General features: G+C 42.1%; 1 protein-coding gene and 1 long non-coding RNA gene across 2 annotated transcripts in view; one reads left to right on the top strand and one right to left on the bottom strand.

Annotated features, from left to right (window-relative positions):
• Positions 1-20071, bottom strand: part of HOPX (HOP homeobox) — a 34873-nt gene extending 14802 nt beyond the window's left edge. Inside the window, exon 1 of the mRNA XM_010355222.2 lies at positions 19615-20071. The gene's annotated coding sequence lies outside the window, so the exon portion shown is untranslated. The remainder of the gene's footprint in view (positions 1-19614) is intronic.
• LOC115894561 overlaps positions 1-21406 on the top strand; it is a 34702-nt gene that overhangs the window by 8559 nt on the left and 4737 nt on the right. Inside the window, exon 2 of the long non-coding RNA XR_004054673.1 lies at positions 1175-1328. This is a non-coding gene — a long non-coding RNA (uncharacterized LOC115894561). The remainder of the gene's footprint in view (positions 1-1174; positions 1329-21406) is intronic.

Below are 21406 nucleotides of genomic sequence, written 5' to 3'. Positions count from 1 at the left end.
TCCCACAAAAGTAAATATCAAAGTCTCCAGATGAAAACCACAGAGATAGATTGAAAATGACCAATTAAAGAAGAAGAAATAAGGGAGAGATGGCAAGTGTAAAAGAAAAATGAAAATAAAGTGTAAAAGAAAGATGGACAGAAAACTGTTAAGCTCTGGGTTTAAAATAGGATATACATGTAAACTCAAATAATGAGCTTAAATGTTTAAACAGCTAAGTGCCAGTTCAAAAGCAGTTTGATATTAGTTATTTTCATTTCTCTCACAATTCTCTCTTAGAAATCAGAATGGAATTAGTTCTATTTTGAGTTTTTTTTTTTTAAGAGTTAAATTGTCTACAGCATCAGAGGAAGACTCAGAATTCTACCTTTTATTCTGGCTATAGCAGTTAAGGCTCTTGATTTAATGAGCATCAAGACTGATTCATTCGTCCAAATGTATTATTTTCTTTCTTTCTTTCTTTCTTTTTTTGACGGAGTCTCACTCTGTTGCCCAGGCTGAAGTGCAGTGGTGTGTTCTTGGCTCACTGCAGCCTCTACCTCCTGGGTTCAAACGATTCTCCTACTTCAGCCTCCCGAGTAGCTGGGATTACAGGTGCACACCACCACACCCTTCCTTATTTTTGTATTTTTAGTAGAGACGGGGTTTTGCCATGTTGGCCAGGCTGGTCTGGAACTCCTAACCTCAAGTGACCTGCCCGCCTCCGCCTCCCAAAGTGGTGGGATTACAGGCAAGAGCCACTGTGCCCGGCCCCCAGATATATTTTTCTTATGCTCTATTGATGTCAGAGGTTCTAAGATATCACCAAATCACCTATTTGAATCTTTAAGCTCTAACTTAATCATCGTGTGTCCCTTTAGTGAAGAGTTGGGGCTGGAGGCAGCCTGTCTTTTCTTTCCCACTGTGGGATATAGGCCATTGTCAACCTTCTCCTGCTTCATTACTTGGCTACTGGGGCGACATTCTTTGAGACTTTCATGGATCTCTTTAAAAAGCCCTAACATCTACTTGATATTAGGCAATAAAGGAATAAAAAATGGAATCTCTCCTTTCAAGTTTTGTTCTGATTCCATTTTTCACAAGAGTAAATTGAAATACAGACGATCTGGGCAGGTTGTTCTTTTGTTCTGCAAAGTCTGAGCTCTTAACTTTTGACCCCATGTAACAATTACAGGTACATGCCGAACCACTTACTAATTCAGGACAAGCAAGCCTGCTGTTCTCCTAGAACACGCTGCACTTGACTTGATGAGGCAGGAAGATCGAGATGACAACTATACTTGAATCCATGCCATTCCCACTGGTCACCAGTGACCACACCCTCCTAGGTACCTCTTATTCCTGCAAGTTTTGTCAGATCAAGGTGTCATCAGGTTTGGTTTTTGATGTTTCAGCCCTGCTACGGGATGGTATATATCTCAGTAGTTAATCCATCTCTTAAAAATACTAAGTGCTGCTTTTTGAAAATTTTCAGTTCTGCATATACGATGTGTGCTTTTTTTTTTTTTGAGATGGAGTCTGGCACTGTCTCACGGGCTGGTGTGCAGTGGCACAACCTCTGCTTCCCGGGTTCAAGCGATTCTCCTTCCTGATTAGCTAGGATTACAGGCACCCGCCACCACACCTGGCTAATTTTTTGTATTTTGAGTAGAATTGGGGTTTCGCTATGTTGGCTAGGCTGGTGATGAACTCCTGACCTCGTGATCTGCCCGCCTCGGCCTCCCAAAGTGCTGGGATTACAGGCGTGAGCCACCACACCCAGCCTGATGTGTGCGTTTATAGGTACTCCGTGTAGTTGCTGAACCAGTTTGCTATTTCCCAGGTCCTCCTTTCTAGGTTGGCTTTCCTCTTGCCTTAGGAACCACTCTGTTTTAGAAACACGGCAGAATTAAGAACAAAATGAAATTGGAATTAATGTAGAAAAAAGGTCAAACAATCAGAAGTCTTCTGTACTAATTACCTGAAATGTCACTTTGCTGAACCTCCATTTCATTTATGTAAAGAAGGAATATAATAATGTCTACCTTTGCCTAGTTCACAGCTTTATAGTAAAGTTCTTATGATGTTATTATAGGGAACATGTCTCTCAACTGTAAAGTGCTTGCTTGGAAGATATTTTTTTTTTTTTTTTTTTTGAGATGGAGTCTCACACTATCACCCAGGTTGGAGTGCAGTGGTGTGATCTCAGCTCACCAAAACTTCCACCTCCCAGGTTCAAGCGATTCTCCTGCCTCAGCCTCCCTAGTAGCTGGGATAATAGATGTGTGCTACCATGCCCAGCGAATTTATTATTATTATTATTTTTTAATTTTTATTTTTTTAGTAGAGACGGTGTTTTGCCATGTTGGGCAGGCTGGTCTCAAATTCCTAGCCTCAAGTGATCCACCCGCCTCAGTCTCCCAAAGTGCTGTCATTACAGGCCTGAGCCACCATGCCTAGCCTGCTATTACTATTCTTTAAATAGCTATGAGCTAGACTTTCAGTAAAGTATCCCCTGGAAGGCAAACCAGTAAGAAGAGCTTATAAATTTCACTTCTTCTGGGTTACAATCTCTTATCTTTCTGGAATGGTAAAGCACAATGGTTGAAATTAGACCCCTTTAAAAAAAAAAAACAAAAAACATCCAATGCTGTATATGTTGCTTTATTGTAACACGTATCCCTGCATGGAACTTCTCAAGAACGGCATGGCAGGGAGGAATGTGATATCATAAGCATGTTTTCTCATTATACACTTGTACATTATGCATCGGGTTATACTTAGTTGTTAGCATTTTCACTAAAATAATAATTTATCTGCTCCTTCCTCACCACCACCCCCTAGTTCCCCCTCTCCTCCCATCTATTAATGAGGAGGCATAAGGGACAGAAGATGAATAATGAGGAAATTGATAACAAGGAGGAACAAATATTTTATGAATTGGTGAGTCAATTTTTTGAGATTGTCATGGCCTATAAGGGTAATGACCAAATGGAAATTCTTTGTTTTGTTTTGTTGGAGACAGGGTCTTGCTCTGTCACCCAGGCTGGAGTGCAATGGCCCAATCATGGCTCACTGCAGCCTCAACTGCAGGGCTCAAGCAATCTTCCCACCTCAGCCTCCTGAGTAGGCGGGACTACATGTGAGCATCCAGACATCCAGCTGATTTTCTTTATTTTTAGTAGAGATGGGATCTCACTATGTTACTCAGACTGGTCTCAAACTCCTGAGCTCAGCACAGTCCTCATGCGTTGGCCTCCCAAAGTGCTGGCATTATAGGCATGAGCCACCATGCCTGGCTGAAATTGTTTTGAAATAATTTGTTCATGAGCCTGTCTTCCCCACTAAATTATATGCACTTCTATGGGGGATGTGTCATTTCTTATACATTTAAATCTCCCCAGTATTCATTAGGAGAGTCTGGGACTTAATATGTGCTCACTGGATGGCTGTTGAACAGAACCTAGCCAATGGCATTTAACATGACTTGATTTAGGACATAACTTCGGAAAAAACTGCTCTGTGTTCAACAAGATCTAGGCAAAATGTAAAATTGAAGAAAACACACTCTAGCCTTTTGATATCATCCTCAGTGCCCCCAAACCACATAGAGTTGATTCCTATTGCTGAATCACCTACAGAAACCTTACCTCTGTTATTATAACAATAGTGACAACATATTTGTGGAATAATTACTATGTGGCAGGTCCTGTCTAAGTGTCTTAGATGCATTCATTCACTTTATCATCAGAGGAGCAGCAACACTATGTGTTCTTATTTTCATTTTATACATGTAGAAACTTATATAGATGGAAACTTATATACCCTTCCCAAGAAGATGGATATAACTTTCACCAAATCACAAATCTAGTATGTGACAGAGAAGAGACCCAACCCAGAAAATCTAACTTCTGCATCCATGTCCTTAATCACTACACCATCTTTCCTCTTTGCACTGAACAGTTCTGCAGACAGCAGATCCTTGATGAGAAGTTGTGGTAAAAGGGGAAGTAGAGCCAGGTGGGCTCGAGGAACAGAAGGAAGGCACTGCCCTGTGTCTGCCCTGGCTCCCTGTGGGTGGGGCCATTCTGAGTACTTCCCTCCCTACGGCATGTTGGTGACCAGACACGGCTCTGCCCTAGCTCAATGGATTAGCCAGTGATTTCAGTTAAAACCACCGGCACCACCAGCCAGGCTGGCTTTCCTTCCCCACACGCTCTTCTTCAATTGATGCAGACATCATTGAAAGATGGCATTATGTGAATAATACAGAATCCAAACAAGAAACGTTACAGCATCTGATAGAATAGAAAGGCTGGCTTCAACCAGACCAGCTGGAGCTCAGTGATGAGTGCTGCCACTTAATCCCTAGAGGTACAGAGTTTTGTTTAATTAAGGATCCTCCTGAAACTGTCGTTGAAACAAGTCTCTCAGTAGTCCAGACTTTCTGTAACCACTTACTGAAAACAGGAAGATATTATGAAAAGCCATTGGAGGAAAGGGTGTTTGTGAATGACTTCCAGCAGTGAATGAATCATTAGTCAACTCTGGACATAAAACTCTGCATATGCACTGAGTTCTTTTCATTGATAGCCCAATTTGTGTTCTAATCTTGTATGTGGAAACTTGGGGAAATAGTGAAAGATGCTCATAAAACCTTAGGCTTCTTCTTTGAATGTGCTATGAAATAAGTGGAGTATTTAGTCTACTTTCATAGAAATAAACGGGCAAACAAAAGAAAGCAATTCTATTTCCATCATCTCCTTATAGGCGATCTCCATTTTGTAAACAGGTTGCTTTTCTACAGATCTAATCTAGCTCTATGATGATTATTATGAATTCAGGAAAAGTTTTCTCGAGAAAGAGTATTCCATATGTGTAGGTAAGATCCCAGGCTAACCCACTAGAGGTTATATAGGTACTAAAATGCTATATATCTGTAATGGAAAAAAGTATAAAATAATCCTATTGAAATATCCTGGTGCAATTTAATAAGAAGTCATTTAAAAGAAAATACTTAAGAAAATTCAATTTTAATTAAAATCTTACTTAGGGAAATGAGGTTTTGGTACAGATATTGATGAGAGTTTCAAGGAACTGTTGAGGACTGTACAGATTCATAGCACAGCTTCGATGTGTCCAGGTATCCAGAATTGTCGCTGACACATTGGTAGGTACTCAGTGAATATCTATTAAATGTATGTTGATTGAATTTCATCTTCCCATCAAGAAGTATGACTTTCCTTTATCTTGATATAAAAGCATAAGGTTCTCTTTAGAAAACACTGACATTTTTCCCCCATATCAAAAATCTATTTGCCTCATTTATTGGAGGCAAATAGATTATTAGGACATTAGACATTTTCAAAGAGATTTCATGATTCAATTTGTTTGACGAATCTAGCCTCTTCTCTATTATCCGGTTTGAAAAGCCCTGAGTGCTTGGCTGTGCCCCATAGAAATCTCTAGGACAAACCATTTTTGCTTCTCTGTTTATATTTGATCACAGGACTGACTCTATTGGAGATGTAATGGATATTCACACTTACTAAGCATTAGCACAACCATATTGACAATAACCAAAGCAGGCAGAGGCCCAAGCATAACTCAGTCTACCAGACAGATTCCTATCCTACGTATTCAAGTTGCAAAAAAATGAAAGATCAGGAAATTTGAAGCTAAACTGTTTCCTCTTACCTTTAACCACAGAGCTGCAGCACTATGCATTTTTAAGAGGGAAAAACAGCCTCCTGTCCATCACTGTGGTTAAATATATGTTGTTCTGTCCTCCAGCATCCTAACAGACCTGCATTTTGCTAATCCCTAACAGAAGTTAGGGTACCTAGGTGCAAGAGTAGCATTTTTGCTATTCTATACCTAAGTGAGAAATTTAACATTTTATGTATAATAAAGGCACCAGATATCCAGGTTTGCCTGGGACACTTCTGATGTATGCCTGTTGTACATTGGTGTAATTATTATTATTTTGAGATGGAGTCTCACTCTGTCACCCAGGCTGGAGTGCAGTGGTGCGATCTTAGCTCACTGCAACCTCCGCCTCCTGGGTTCAAGCAATTCTTGTGCCTCAGCCTCCTGAGTAACTGGGACTGAAGGTGCCTACCACCATACCCGGTTGATTTTTGTATTTTTAATAGAGACGGGGTTTTGCCATGTTGACCAGGGTGGTCTCAAACTCCTGACCTCAGGTGATCCACCTGCCTCGGCCTCCCAAAGTGCTGGGATTAACAGGAGCGAGCCACCGCACCCGGCCAAACTGATTATATTTATATACTTGTGTCATAGATGAAATAAAGAAAGCGAACAAAGGAGAATGGAAATATCAATATGAGAAATAGGTTGTTTGAGATATGATTCATGTTGTTAACTGTGAACAATAAAGAAAAAGCAGGAGTTACTTTGCATTTTCTTCTCCTCCTCATCCTTCTACCCAAGGCACCAGAAAGAAGGAGACAGAAAGATTTTGCCCTCTCATTTCCCTACCCAACCACCAAGTGGTGCTGTCAGGCAGAAACAGTTTAGTTGCTGGCCAGAGTTCTTGTCATGTAGGAAGATAGAGAAGCAGAACTAAAGTGCCTGTTCTTTTTTAAGTTTTTTTAGAGATGGGACCTTGCTGTGTTGCCCAGGCTGGTCTTGAACTCCTGGCCTCAAGCAATCCTCCCAAGTCATTGAAATTGCAGGTCTAAGCCGTTATGCCTGGCTCTGAAAGAAGATACTTTTGAGTATATAGCATTAGTTGCAGAGGGAATGTTTATGTATCTGTAATGGATAAAATACATGTAGGAAATACGCTTTAAATCCTCACTAATGAATGAAAATATTAAACTGGTATGGAGACATAGGAAGGGTACTGGGTATGGAGTCAGGGCTGGATTTCAGTTCTAATGCCTCCATTTCATACTCACATATCCTTGGCTGCATTATTTAACTTATTTAAAACCTAGCTCTCTTCTCTGTAAAATGTGACTAAGAATGTTCTTCCTTGCCTCTTTACTCCAGTTGTGATCCAGTGAGATTATGCTCATGAAACAACCTTGCACTTTTCTAGTGTAAAATGGCATATGCATTTCCAGAAGTGTTATACTTATTTCTTAATCTAGAAAAGTGAAGGTGTGGGCCAGATGACTTCTGAGGAAGTTTCTCTTCTCAAGTTCTGACAGTCAGAGTGGCCTAGGTTTTAAGTGATAGGGTTCTTCCTCATCAACAGGTTGCTAATGTTGCTGACTCAAGAAGGAAGAGCACGGAGCCCTGTTCTAGGCTCTGCTCCTGATTTGCTGAACACTTTGTGCCTAGTTTCTACTTCAAGGGACAATGGAGGAGCCCATGAAACATTCGGAACGAAGGTGCTTGTTAGTATTCAACCTGGCTGTTAAGTTAATGTGATCATATAATTTGTCACCCAACCTAGAACAGTGAAGATAAAAGGAGTACTATTAATAATTAGACCAGGGGAGGCTGAGACGTGTGGATCACCTGAGGTCAGGAGTTCGAGACCAGCCTGGCCAACATGGCAAAACCCCATCTCTACTAAAAATACAAAAATTAGCCAGACGAGGTAGCAGGGGCCTGTAGTCCCAGCTACTCAGGAGACTGAGGCAGGAGAATTGCTTGAACCTGGGAGGCAGAGGTTGCAGTGAGTCGAGATCACACCACTACACTCCAACCTGGCAATAGAGTGAGACTCTGTTTCAAAATAATAATAATAATAATAATAATAATAATAATAATAACACCAGTACAACAGGCATGCATCAGAAGTGTCCCAGGCAAACCTGGATATCTGGTGCCTTTATTATACATAAAATGTTAAATTTCTCACTTAGGTATAGAATAGCAAAAATGCTACTCTTGCACCTAGGTACCCTAACTTCTGTTAGGGATTAGCAAAATGCAGGTATGTTAGGATGTTAGAGGACAGAATAACATATATTTAACCACAGTGATGGACAGGAGGCTGTTTTTCCCTCTTAAAAATGCATAGTGCTGCAGCTCTGTGGTTAAAGGTAAGAGGAAACAGTTTAGCTTCAAATTTCCTGATCTTTCATTTTTATTGCAACTTGAATACGTAGGATAGGAATCTGTCTGGTAGACCGAGTTATGCTTGGGCCTCTGCCTGCTTTGGTTATTGTCAATATGGTTGTGCTAATGCTTAGTAAGTGTGAATATCCATTACATCTCCAATAGAGTCAGTCCTGTGATCAAATATAAACAGAGAAGCAAAAATGGTTTGTCCTAGAGATTTCTATGGGGCACAGCCAAGCACTCAGGGCTTTTCAAACCAGATAATAGAGAAGGGGTCTGATTTGTCAAACAAATTGAATTATGAAATCTCTTTGAAAATGTCTAATGTCCTAATAATCTACTTGCCTCCAATAAATGAGGCAAATAGATTTCTGATATGGGGGAAATGTCTCAATATTTTCTAAAAAGAACCTTTAAACCAGAAGAGAAATGTGTACCACTAAGCTTGGAAGCAAATAACAAAAGGATCAACTTTCTAAATAGTTCGTAGAGAGGAAAAATGGCTCAAATAAGTTTAAATGACAGCTAATAAATATTCCTTTTGTGTTTTGGAGTATGTTATTAATTTTTGATTGTCCATTTAACTTCTTATGTTTTGTTTATAATTAGATTAATTAGGTCAATATTTGAAGGATAGAGAGATATATTTGTTGCATGGAGGACGAAGGGTGCTCAAAAACTTAAATGATGGTATAAATCAGTTTGGTAGTTTTAAAAAATCTAATACAGGCCAGGCGCGGTGGGTCATGCCTGTAATCCCATTACTTTGGGAGGCTGAGGTGAGCAGATTACTTGATATCAGAAGTTTGAGACCAGCTTGACCAACATGGTGAAACTCCATCTCTACTAAAAATACAAAAATCAGCCAGGCATGGTGGTGGGCGCCTGTAATCTCAGCTACTCGGAAGGTTGAGGCAGGAGAATCACTTGAACCCGGGAGGCAGAGGTTACAGTGAGCCGAGATTGTGCCATTGCACCCCAGCCTGGGTGAAAAAAAAAATCTAATACACATAAGCTACACATACAATGGAGAATCAAGTAGATAAAATTGTCATATTTCTCTGTAGACATCCAATCACTTTAAAACATTACAATGTTCTTTCTAAAAATGTTCTCATTCCCAGTGCCTGACTCTGAAAAGAGCTGTTCATTTGTAATTCTGGGGATGTGACATCATGATTGGTTTTTTTGAAAATATATGCTGGGTTATACAGTATTTTTGCCTGAGCTCAAATTACATAGCAAGATACATTAGAGACCTGTGTGGTGTTGCACATGCGCCATGAGTATATTTTCAGGCTGCCCAATCACATGGCTTTCCTTAGACCATTAGATCGTCTACTGCGAGCAGACAGAACTTCCTCAGGTTAGTTGAGTATTTTGAAAAGTCCAGAAAAGAGTCTCTGACAGAATGGAATTATCTCCTTGCATAAATATATTTTAATAGATTATTATTTTTATGGTCCAACTACCATTCTTATTTTATGATTATAATTAGGTCATGGATAAAATGACCCACAGCTGGTGCCTTGCAGAGCTCCTAATTATGCCAAAGTCCAACCACCCATGCTGCTTGTTGCCATGCTACTCAGTGATATGGACCAGATATTTTCCCCAATTGAGTGGTTTTTATGAGCAGGTGTTCAGCTAATAGGACAAACAGAGGGTGTGCAGCTTTAGCCAACTCATTAACATCACAAAATAATTGAAAAGGACAGATATACCAGAATGTCTAGCTCAGGGGATAGCTTTGAACCTACAATAGATCACTTTTCTGAGCATCAGCCATGATACTGCAGAGATTGAGTGAAGCTTCAGAAGACCCGGAGTCTCCTTCCAGCTCTATCACATAGTCTCCAGGTAACTTTGGACAACTCTCTTAGTTGCTTTAGACCTCCATTTCATCATCTACTACTGAAGCTATTAACCTGCCCCACCTGTCACACAGTGTTATCAGATTCAATGAGATGGATTATGTTTATGAATGGCACTATAAATTATCAACGCTACATAAATACAAGGTACCATTATTAAGGTTCTAATCCAGCTTTCCCAGTGAATCAGGATATAACTGGGCAACTAAATGACATCAGGTTTTGCAATCATTAAAATGGCAAAACATTTTAGAAACTTCACTCAACCTCATGACTAATAAGATTTCTTCGAACATGTCATTTGTTTTTTCTGGGTAATCAATAACCAATATCCAGAAATAAAATGCTTCTAGAATTGATAAAGCCAAGTTTAAGAAAATGACATTTGACTGGGCACAGTGGCTCATGCCTGTAATCCCAGCACTTTGGGAGGTTGAGGCGGGTGGATCACTTGAGGCCAGGAGTTCGAGACCAGCCTGGGCAACATGGAGAAACCCCATCTCTACTAAAAACACAAAAATTAGCCAGGCATGGTGGCACACGCCTGTAATCCCAGCTGCTCTGGATGCTGAGGGATGAGAATTGCTTGAACCCGAGAAGTGGAGGTTGCAGCCGAGATGGTGCCACTGCACTCCAGCCTGTGTGACAGAGCAAAACTTTGTCTAAAAAAAAAAAAGAAAGAAAGAAAAGAAGATGACATTGAATACAATCCCCCACTGCTAAATTTGATTGGCTAAAAAAATTATTATTATTATTATTATTATTATTATTTGAGACGAAGTCTTGCTCTGTCACCCAGGCTGCAGTTCAGTGGCACTGATCTTGGCTCACTGCAACCTCTGTCTCCCCTCCCAGATTCAAGTGATTCTACTGCCTCAGCCTCCCGAGTAGCTGGGACAACAGGCGCCCACCACCACAACTTTTTGTATTTTTAGTAGAGATAAGTTTTCACCATGTTGGCCAGGCTGGTCTCGAACTCCTGAGCTCAGGTCGTCTGCCTGCCTCAGCCTCCCAGAGTGCTGGGATTACAGGTGTGAGCCACCGTACCCAGCCTGACTGGCTAAAAAAAATTTTTTTAATGAAAAAAAGGAAAATTATATTGAGAAGGGGAGATCACTGAAGATTGTGCTCTCTTAGTTCTAGAAAATTATGTGTCACTCAATCTCTTATTAAAGTACAAGGGAACCTGGAGAAGCTTCTAAATGTTTGAAATACTAACTGGTTACATTATGTTTCCATTTCTCATGGACAGTTCAATATTCCATGCTGCGTAAAGAAAGCATAAGCCTTCTAGCCCACTCCTTTCCCTTCCTGTTTCCCACGAACCAGATCTAAAGGGTGGTAGAACATATGTATAAGAATATTCATTACAGCATCATTTCAGAGAATTGGAGGCAAGAAAGATGTCCATTATTGGAGGAGTCAATAAGTAAAAGATACATGTAATTAACAGACTATTGATAATAATGCATTAGAAATATCATCAACAACACAGATACCTCTTAAAATTTTAGCGTTCAGTGAAAAGAAAGAGAGAAAAGAGGGAGAGTGGGAGAGCAGGAGAAATGGAATGAGATATAAAACCTAAGAAGGGGTCTTGTGTATGCCATGAATGAAGGACTATGTTAACTCATTACAGGCCTAAAGACAAACAAAAAAAAGGGGCTTTAAAAATTAAAAGATTGGTGGACTGCCTCATCTTTCAGAGTTTGCCTGTATAATTAATTCTTTCCACTGTGTTTTTTGTATAATGAGGGAATACCTCACGGCTTACTTAATGTCCTTTGTACTGCAGCCCCACCAACCCTTGGTCTTGGGTTTTTTCCTCAAAAGCCAAGGTGAAGAGCTGGGTATTGATCTCCACGACCTCCTTCCATGCTTTTCAACACCATCATTCAGTGGCTTTATAGCCTTCTCTTGTCCAAGCTAAATAACATCAGGCCTTTTTGTGTTCCTTATACATCTGATCTGTGTGTGTGTGTGTGTGTGTGTGTGTGTGTGTGTGTGTGTGTGTGTCTGTGTAGTCTTGCTCTGTCACCCAGGCTGGTGTGCAGTGCTGTGATCTTGGCTCCCTGCAGCCTTCGCCTCCTGGGTTCAACTGATTCTCCTGCCTCAGCCTCCCGAGTAGCTGGGATTACAGGCATGCACCACCAACATGCCCAACTAATTTTGGGATTTTTAGTAGAGACGGGGTTTCACCATGTTGGCCAGGCTGGTCTTGAACTCCTGGCTTCAGGTGATCCGCCCACCTCATCCTCCTAAAGTGCTGGGATTACAGGCATGAGCCACTGCACCCGGCCCTAATTTTACTATTGTTTAGTCAACTATTGTTTAACTCTTGAGTTAGTTCCAAGGACTCTCCTCCCTTTTCAACTATGGAACCCTGAGCCAGTGTGTTAATGAAAGTAGGGGTGGCCTCCTGCTTTCTTCACTCCTGCTTCGTAAATCCCAGTTCCAGCCATCTCCAAAGATGCTAGTCTATGTCCCAGGAAGAGGGTAAGGCATATATAATAAAGTGATAGATACTTCCAACATTAGTTATTCAATTAAATGTTAGCCACTGAATTAAAGTTTTTTGTAAAACAGATTTCACTCCTGGCACCAGCAAACTGAAAATTTGGGAAGGGTTGATGAGGATATTAGGACTAAGGAAGATTATTTATGTACATTTCCTTAGGAAGAAGCCACACAGGAAAAAAATGAAAATACCTCAACAACGACTAGACTATCTAAGCAGATCTGTCACGACCTTAAGAAACCTAGGAAATTTTCCTCATGGTCCTAGATAGAATGACTAGATCTAACAGCCAAAATGACTGCCACTTGTTTCCTGCCCAGTATACACTAAGAGATTAGAAATGATCAATGTCTGCCTCAGGTTTTTGTTTCATTTCGTTCTGAACGTACAAGGACAGAGTAGATCATTTGTGAAAGATCTCACAGTGTTTTCATGTTCGGTCACATTTCATCAAAACTACCGGAAGCAAATTACAAGAAATTATGTGGATATGGGTAAAATTAACTTCTCTACTTTTCATTTATTAGTTTGTTTTAGAGATGGGGTCTTGCTCTGTTGCCCAGACTGGAGTACAGTGGCATCGTGATCATAGCTTACTACAGTCTCGAACTTCTGGGCTCAAGCAACCTTCCCGCCTCAGTCTCCCAAGTAGCTAAAACTACAAGTGTGTGCCACCACGTCTAGCTAACCAAAAAAAAAAAAAAAAAAGTAGAGATCAGGCTCAAACAATCCTCCCACCTCTGCTTCCCAAAGGGCTGGGATTATAGGCACAAACCACCATGCCCAGCCAACTTCTCTACATTTAAAAGAGCTTCTATTACTACCTAAGTATAGCCAAATAAGAGGCTGAAGCAAAGATCAGAGTAGCATGACCTTGTGATGAGCAATTCCTTGAATGCCCGACATTTATACTGAACTTCTTTTTGGTTTACCCAACATAAATATACCAGTTCTCGGCCTGGACGGGAGGTATACAATGCTTCCTGCAGGAACCCTGAGTCACAGCAAGAGTAAATGACTTGACACGGAGGTCAGAATGAGGCCTGGGGCTGCCTGGGTTCAAGAGCCAGCTCAGATACCAGCTCATCCTAAGATTCCAAGCAAATCACTTTATGCTCTTGCATAAAGTGGATCGTACGCACAGGTGACCATATAGTTTATTGCTCAGGCCAGGTATTTTTTAGAGTAAAAGGGGGTGCTATTAGTAATACCACTAGGACAACGAATCTTTCAGGCTCACAGCTGCTTTAAAATTCCATTACAGCTGAGAAAATAGGAGCCAGGTTCCTGCTCACCAGACCTGTCCTCTGCTCCCCTGGCAGGAGATAGCTCAGCCTGGAGTCCTGGGGAAGATTGTTCAGCATATTGTAAAAGATATATGTAGGCACTTTCCCAGCAAATAAAAAGGACAGCCTAAACTGCACCTGCTTGGTTGCACTGTGTGTTCAAAATCAACAGCACTGGAAGGCCAAAAACACATCAGGGCCGTTGCCCAGGAAGACAGCAGATGCACGCACCTCCTGCACCAGGAGACAAGAGCCTTCCATTTGCAGCATCAGGCTTGCTGCCCCTCTATCAGACCTGTTCCCCACCGGCAGGCGATGCCCCAAGTGAGTGGGCAGGATGGCTATGGTCCAGGACAGAGCAGGGGCTGCTTCAGGATCCCCAGGTGTTGGTTTTTAAAAGGGCAGGTTACTTCTTTATAAACCACTCCAAGCCACAGGTTATCCTTCTACCAACAATTTCATCTTTCTATAGCACTGTCCACTGTCCCTAGTCACTTGATGTTTTAAAAGTCAAAGGAAGCCGGCCGGGTGTGGTGGCTCATGCTTGTTAATGCCAGCATTTTGGGAGGCCAAGGTGGAAGGATCATTTGAGCTCAGGAGTTCGAGAGCAGCCTTGACAACATGGTGAAACCCTGTCTCTACCAAAACTACAAAAAATTAGCCAGGCATGATGGTGTGTGTCTGTGGTCCCAGCTACTCTAGAGGCTGAGGTGGGAGGATTGCTTGAGCCTGGGAGGTGGAGGTTGCAGTGAGCCGAGATCGTGCTACTGCACTCCAGCTTGGGTGACAGTGAGACTCTGTCTCAACAGCAACAAAAAGTCTAAGGAAGCCATCAACAACATCCAGAAATTAAGCTGAGTTAGGTCATAACACAGCCCTGAAAAATGTCCAAGTGACCTCTTGTCACTGTGTAATGAGAGAATTTGGAAATGAAGGTGAAGGAGAAATATTCAAAGAAAAGTCATCCAAGGAAGGAAGAAATTCTATTGGTCATATAAACGTGTTTTATCAATTTTGCAAGCTTGTCATTTATTTTTCTTTTCTTTTCTTTTCTTTTTTTAAATTTTGGAGAAGCTCTGAATAACAGGAAAAAGCATTTGGCTTCCAAATAGGGGCGTTAAACTGGTATTGACTGCTGTCCTGATGCCAACGGCTTAATCCTTTCCCCAGAGCTAGAGTGCCAGGGCTCCCAGGGGCTCAAGATGGAGCTTGCCTTCACCCTCTCCTCCCCACTGCTGCTGTCACAGTGTGTCCTCTGGCTGCAGGGCTGCTCTGGGCCCTGACAGCCTGCAGACTGCTTCCCCAGAAGAGATGTTAATTACACACCCAGACATGCCCCTCTTCAGAGGCAGGACTAGCCACATGCAGCTGCCACTTGTTTTCAAGAGCTGCAGCAATCTGGTTTTCGAACGGGGCAAAAGTGCCGGAATGGGCCCATGGCCACATGCACTGGGGGGGCCCTGCCCGAGCTGCAAAACTGGGTCCCCAAAGAATGAGGCTCCTGGCCACTAAGGTCACTAAGACTAGGCAAGCTACTCTGTTGGTGCCAGCCTTCTGCTCCCGAGAAAGAAGCAGGTAATATTTTAAAATCCCTATGAGCAGAATTTCTTGACATTTTGTCTTCATTATAGTAACCTTAAAGTGGCTCTCCATTTTTCAGAAAGACACAGGAAATGCATCTACTTCTGATGAGTTCGACTGCATTGACAAAGAATGGACTCATTCAGAAAAAACAATCTAACAGGGCCCACAACCTATAGATGGTTGCCTACTGGATAGGGTTTGAAAAATTATACTGAAAACCCACAATCTTGGTATGTTTTTGCCCAGCAAGATGCTTGGAATTCTGACCAGTAAGGAGGACATATTTTGCATAAAACTTTGATTCTCTTGATTGCCCCCTTTTAAAATTCAAATGGTAACTATATATAACATTTCAAGGAACTCCTAGATATGTTATCTTGCTGGAACTTACTTAATATACCAGGGAGGGACATAATTCATTAAATAATTATTGTCTATTAACATCCTAATTTTAATTAGTTTTCCACAGATGAGGAAAACAAGCCCTGAGAGAATGAGACCTGGAAAGTGGCACATTTGGATTGAAGGGGAGGTGAGAACAGACTGGAAACACAACCAGGGTGGAGCCAGTGAGGCTCTGTGGTCCCACAGACACCTCTGAACTGACACCTGCACCCATACAGGTGCTGAGGGAGAGCTAAGGAGCCACAGACAGGAAGGACAGAAGTCACAAAGACAAACTTCACCCACTCATGCTTTTACCTGGGCCTGACCTGGAAGTCCTAATTAAAAGACCCCGGATATCCAGATAGACTCATCCCAATGCTGGGAACGCACACATGCTGTTTCTTGAAAGAACAACTTGGCTGTCCCCCAGAGCAGAGTGCCTGGTGTGTACACTAGGATTCCTTTCAATAATTAGAATCCTCTGCTTATGCCAGATATTAATCGGGAACAAAAGGAAGCTTTAGTTTTGAAACATCCCTTCTCACTCATTAGCACAATCCTTTAATAATGCACCTTGGAGGCCCTGAGTAATTCTTCTAGTTTGCTGCCCCACAGCATGTCTGGGTTCCGGATTTGCTTGGAAGGTGCTGGATACCCTATCCTAGCTGGAGCTGGGAGTATCCAGAAGCAGCATCTTTCTTTACCTCTGAGCTTCTGTTGCTGTGTTCCCTTAGCCTCCCAGCCTCATCCTGCCTTTGGACTTGGTGGCCAGGTGGCACCCTCTCTTTGGCCCTTACTATCCTTATCTGTCAAGTGAATGGTTTTGATTTCACTGGTTTTCATCCCTAGCTGCACATTAGACTCACCTGGGGAACTTTGAAACCCAATGCCAGGGCTGCACACCCAGGGATTCTGATTTAATTGGTCCAGGGTGGGGCCAGTCACTGATTTTTTTTTTTTTTTTTTTTTTTTTTTTTTTGAGACAGAGTCTTGCTCTGTCACCCAGGCAGGAGTGCAGTGGCATGATATCCGCTCACTGCAACCTCCGCCTCCCAGGTTCAAGCGATTTTCCTGCCTCAGCCTCCCAAGAAGCTGGGATTACAGGCACTCACCACAACGCCCAGGCTAATTTTTGTATTTTAGTAAAGATGGGGTTTTACCATGTTGGTCAAGCTGGTCTCAAACTCCTGACCTCAGGTGATCCACCCGCCTCAGCCTCCCAAAGTGCTGGGGTTACAGGCATAAGCCACCGTGCCCTGCCCCAGTGACTTATGTTTTTTTGTTTTTAAGTTCTCCATGTCCCACAACCACTAGGTTAAATTATCTCCAGGAACCCTCCCAGTTCTAATAAAGTCTATGATCCTTACTCTCTGGTCTCTGTGCTTTATTGAATTTATCTTTTCTCCATAAATACTCATCTTTTATGTTCAGCATGTTACATAAGCTGATTTTTAGAAATGCTTTTACTCATTTAAAAATCATATTGTTGGTTAGGCGCATTGGCTCACACCTGTAATCCCAGCACTTTGGGAGGCCGAGATAGGCAGATTGCTTGAGCTCAGGAGTTTGGGACGAGCCTGGGCAACATGGTGAAACCCCATCTCTACAGCTGGGCATGGTGGCACAAGTCTGTGGTCCCAGGTACTTGGGAGGCTGAGGTGGGAGGATTGCTTGAGCCTGGGAGGCAGAGGCTTCAGTGAGCTGAGATCGTGCTACTGCACTCCAGTCTGGGTGACAGAGTGAGATCCTATCTCAAAAAAACAAAAATAATGTTGTTAAAGTATTGTTTGTTGGGGGTAATCAGCTATAATACTGAATGTTTAAAGTATACAATTTGATAAATCTTCCCATATAAGAAATGGTCACAGTCATAATAATGAACATATCCATCACCCTCAAAAGTTTCCTGTGTCCCTTGGGAATCCCCCCAAACATTTTTTTCTCCTGCCTCTACCTTCCCAAGTAACCATGGATCTTTCTTTCCTTCCTTCCTTCCTTCCTTCCTTCCTTCCTTCCTTCCTTCCTTCCTTCCTTCCTTCCTTCCTTCCTTCCTTCCTTCCTTCCTTCTTCTTTCTTCTTTCTTTCTTTCTTTCTTTCTTTCTTTCTTTCTTTCTTTCTTTCTTTCTTTCTTTCTTTCTTTCTTTTCTTTCTTTTTTGACAGAGTCTTGCTCTGTCACCCAGGCTGGAGTGCAGTGGTGCAATCTCAGCTCACTGCAACCTCTGCCTCCCAGGTTCAAGCAATTCTCCTGTCTCAGCCTCCCGAGTAGCTGAGATTACGGGTGCCCATCACCATGCCCGGCTAATTTTTGTATTTTTAGTAGAGATGGGGTTTCACCATGTTGGCCAGGCTGGTCTCAAACTCCTGACCTCAAGTGATCCGCTCGCCTCGGTCTCCCAAAGTGCTGGGATTACAGGCATAGGCCACCACGCCCAGCCACTTTCTTTTGTTGTAGATTAGTTTGCATTTTCTATCATTTTGTACAAATGTAATCACTCAACACATCCTATTTTGTGCCTGGACATAACTTCTAATTATCTCCCTGGACTTTAGATTTCAAGCTCTTGAGAACAAGATCACTTTTTCTTTTCTCTTCCTCTTGGCCCTCAACTTATCTTTGCTAAGATACAGCCCTTAATCATTATTTGCTTGATTGACATAAGACTTTCATGAACTTAAAACCAAGTTTCAGTTTGGTGGCTAAGAAGTGCCTGCCACCTTGAAGGTTTTTAACTCACCATCACTTCTGGAGAGGTTCCTCAGTTGGCAGCTTCAGCCCAGTAAAAAAATAAATAAATAAATAAATAAGCACATGAGCTTAATTTAGGGTCCGTGGACTTCCAGGAGTCCAGAAAGTGAGAGTCAAGGTGTGGGTTGGGGAGTGGGGTGGAGGGGGAGGCTCAGGATGCGGGGAATGAATACCTGAAAAAGGTCCTTGGCTTTCAACAGATTCTTGACACAAAGGGATAGACTATAGAATTAATGCCCTGCTCTATTCCTTATAATTTCCTATCTGCTTTTTATGAATCTGATGTCTAATTATAAATCCTTTACTATCTGCTCCTCCCTTCTCCCTTCCCACCTCCCCAGCACCTTTGTTTGTTCTCTGCCTGCCCTGGTTATACTTAACCCTACTTAACTAAACACACTACAGGGCCCTGTCCAATGGCAGTGCCACTTCGTGGAAACTGTTTGCATTCCTCTTCTCTTTAAGAGTTTCTCATCTGAACTATGTGACAGATTGTACCTTTTTATTCAATGATTCTTATTCCACTTTATTTAACAGTTTACCCTGAATACTTGGATGCCACTCACATATCACAAATCTATATTTTCTCTAGACCCCAGAGCCTGGGATTCCTTTTCACCTCACAAAAAAAAAAAAAAAAAAAAAAAAAAAAAAAATCAATGTTTTTGTTGTTGTAAATAAGTATTATGAGAACCAGAAGTAACGATAAACTGCAAATTCAAAATCAAGCCACTTCTCCATCCAGAGACACCTCCCTCACTTCCCCTCATCAAACAGAAAACATATTTTAAAATGATACCATGTCTGATTTTTGATAAAAGTCTGGGATGTAGAGTAACAATAATCTGCTCCTAAATGAGAAAATCATAGGCATCTGACAAGTGCTGGTTTCAAAGTTATCTTTCCAAAATAGAAGCGAGCAAGAAAAACATCTCACCTGCTGGCCAAAAGACCAACACCAACTCCCCTTCCTCCAAATTCCCCTTGACCCCATGCAGTTTTGTTTGTAAGGGACTGATGTCTTACACTCAGCAGCATTTCCTGGCTTCTGCTCGGGGGTGAGTTTTTCATTCCTGTTCTCCCTTTCACCTCTACCGTTTTCCAACAGAAGAGCAAATACGGTAACGATAGCATTTTGGTCTAGTTCCTACACAAACTCATCCCTCTGCATAAAAGGCAGACCTTTGAAAGGTACTTACGTGGAAGAGGCAAAGGCAAGCCCTGGGTTTGGAAGCAGTGTTTGCTGATGCCAGCCTGCTTAAATAGCTGGGCTGGCTGACGCAGGCTGCTGATAGCACGTTTATTTATGCCTGTGAGCGCACACTCCAGCAAGGACCTGAAAAACCTGCAGCGTGGGCAGGAGGAAAACCACTGAAAGTATGCTGAAGTTACGTCTCTCCTGGTTATTCAGGTTTGATGTTCAGGCTGGGACTTCTGAGAGTTTCATGGAACTTTCTCGTCACTATCTTCTCGTCCCTGACCTTTCTCCTAGCCAAGCAAGCTTCTTCACCAAGATCAGATAAGAGAGATGTGGCTGAGAGAAGACTGGGAAGAGAAAAGAGACCCTGAGTCTTTTCACCCACTTCCTTACTTTGAGCGGGTTTCCAGTTGGATGTTGCCTCATTTCAAAGTGTAGATCTGGTGCGGTTGATTTCACAGCTCTGTGGGCTGGATGCCAGGCTAAGAGCCTGGACAATTGCCCAATTAATGAAAGGTTGTTTTCTTTTGGGCACAGAATGTACAAATAAAGAACAGTTAAAAGGGAGAGATTCGGGACTAGGATGATACAATTTTAGGTCTCCCTCAAAAACTATTCTCATTTATTTGCCCTGCATCTGTACTTTCCTCTTACCATCCCCTCCCCTTCGTTAATGAAATTCCTGTCTAAGAGGTGAAAGATTCCCCATGGGCCTGCAAATAAAAAGCCAGTGTGTGAGCAAGTCTGTGGGAAGATGCATGCAGAGTGTGATGGAGAGTTCAGGGGCTCGTGTGACAATCCGTGCAAATGTTTCTAAAGGCGAGGGTATGTGTGTGGGTGTGAGGACCCAGCTGTTGGATGTTTATGTATTTTATTAGCTAGATACGGGAGTTAATACTCAATTGCAGTGCACTAAACACATTATTAGGTGGGTATGATTTTGAGGGAATGAGGGAAGGGAGATAAGGTCTGGTGAGATCATCTATGGGTGTATCTGTGTGTTTTTGCTGCTTCATAGCACAAACCAGTAAGTGCCATCCAGAGAGCCACACCCTGTATTTTTCACGTCACGGGAGAAAGAGAAAGCCCATTGGAGTCTCTTGGGAACAGTAGCCATAAGTGAAAGAAGAGCAGCGCTCATTCAGAATATCTCTTTCCCTCTTGGAAAAGGGGGTGATGGGAAACATGTGTGGGAAAGAGTAGAGACAGGGGGTCCAGGTTAACCCAACCTTGGTTACCAGAGAAACTCTTTTGTCTCCTGCCTAATTCATTGCCTAAATTCTGACCGTTCTGTGGCCAAATCTGGATTCTTGCTGCCACAGTTTTTTGAATGGGCAGGGTCTATATCTTGTTTATCATTTGATATCCACAGCATTATTATTATTATTATTGCACAAATTATTATTATGACAGCACAAATTATGATGATGATGACAATGGTCATGATCCATAATCTAGTAAGACTGATTGTGTGTCAGGCTCCCTGTAAGGCACTGTACATGCCTTATTGTTTGTTTGCTTATTTAATATGTAATCCTCACAACAACCCTACGAGGTTTTTTTTTGTTTTTTGTTTTTCACCCAGGCTGGAGTGCGGTGACACGGCCTTGACTCACTGCAGCTTTGACCTCCCGGACTGAAGTGATTCTCCCACCTCAGCCTCCCGAGTAGCTGAGACCACAGGCACACACCACCACACGTGGCTAATTGTTTGTATTTTTTGTAAAGATAGTGTTACCCCATATTGCCCAGGCTGGTCTCAAACTCCTGGGCTCAAGAGATCCTCCTGCCTC

This window comes from Rhinopithecus roxellana, chromosome 2 (assembly GCF_007565055.1).
Source record: "Rhinopithecus roxellana isolate Shanxi Qingling chromosome 2, ASM756505v1, whole genome shotgun sequence".
NCBI classification, from domain to species: domain Eukaryota; kingdom Metazoa; phylum Chordata; class Mammalia; order Primates; family Cercopithecidae; genus Rhinopithecus; species Rhinopithecus roxellana.
Note: the sequence above shows the minus strand (reverse complement) of the source record. Positions and strands in the feature narration are given on the sequence as shown.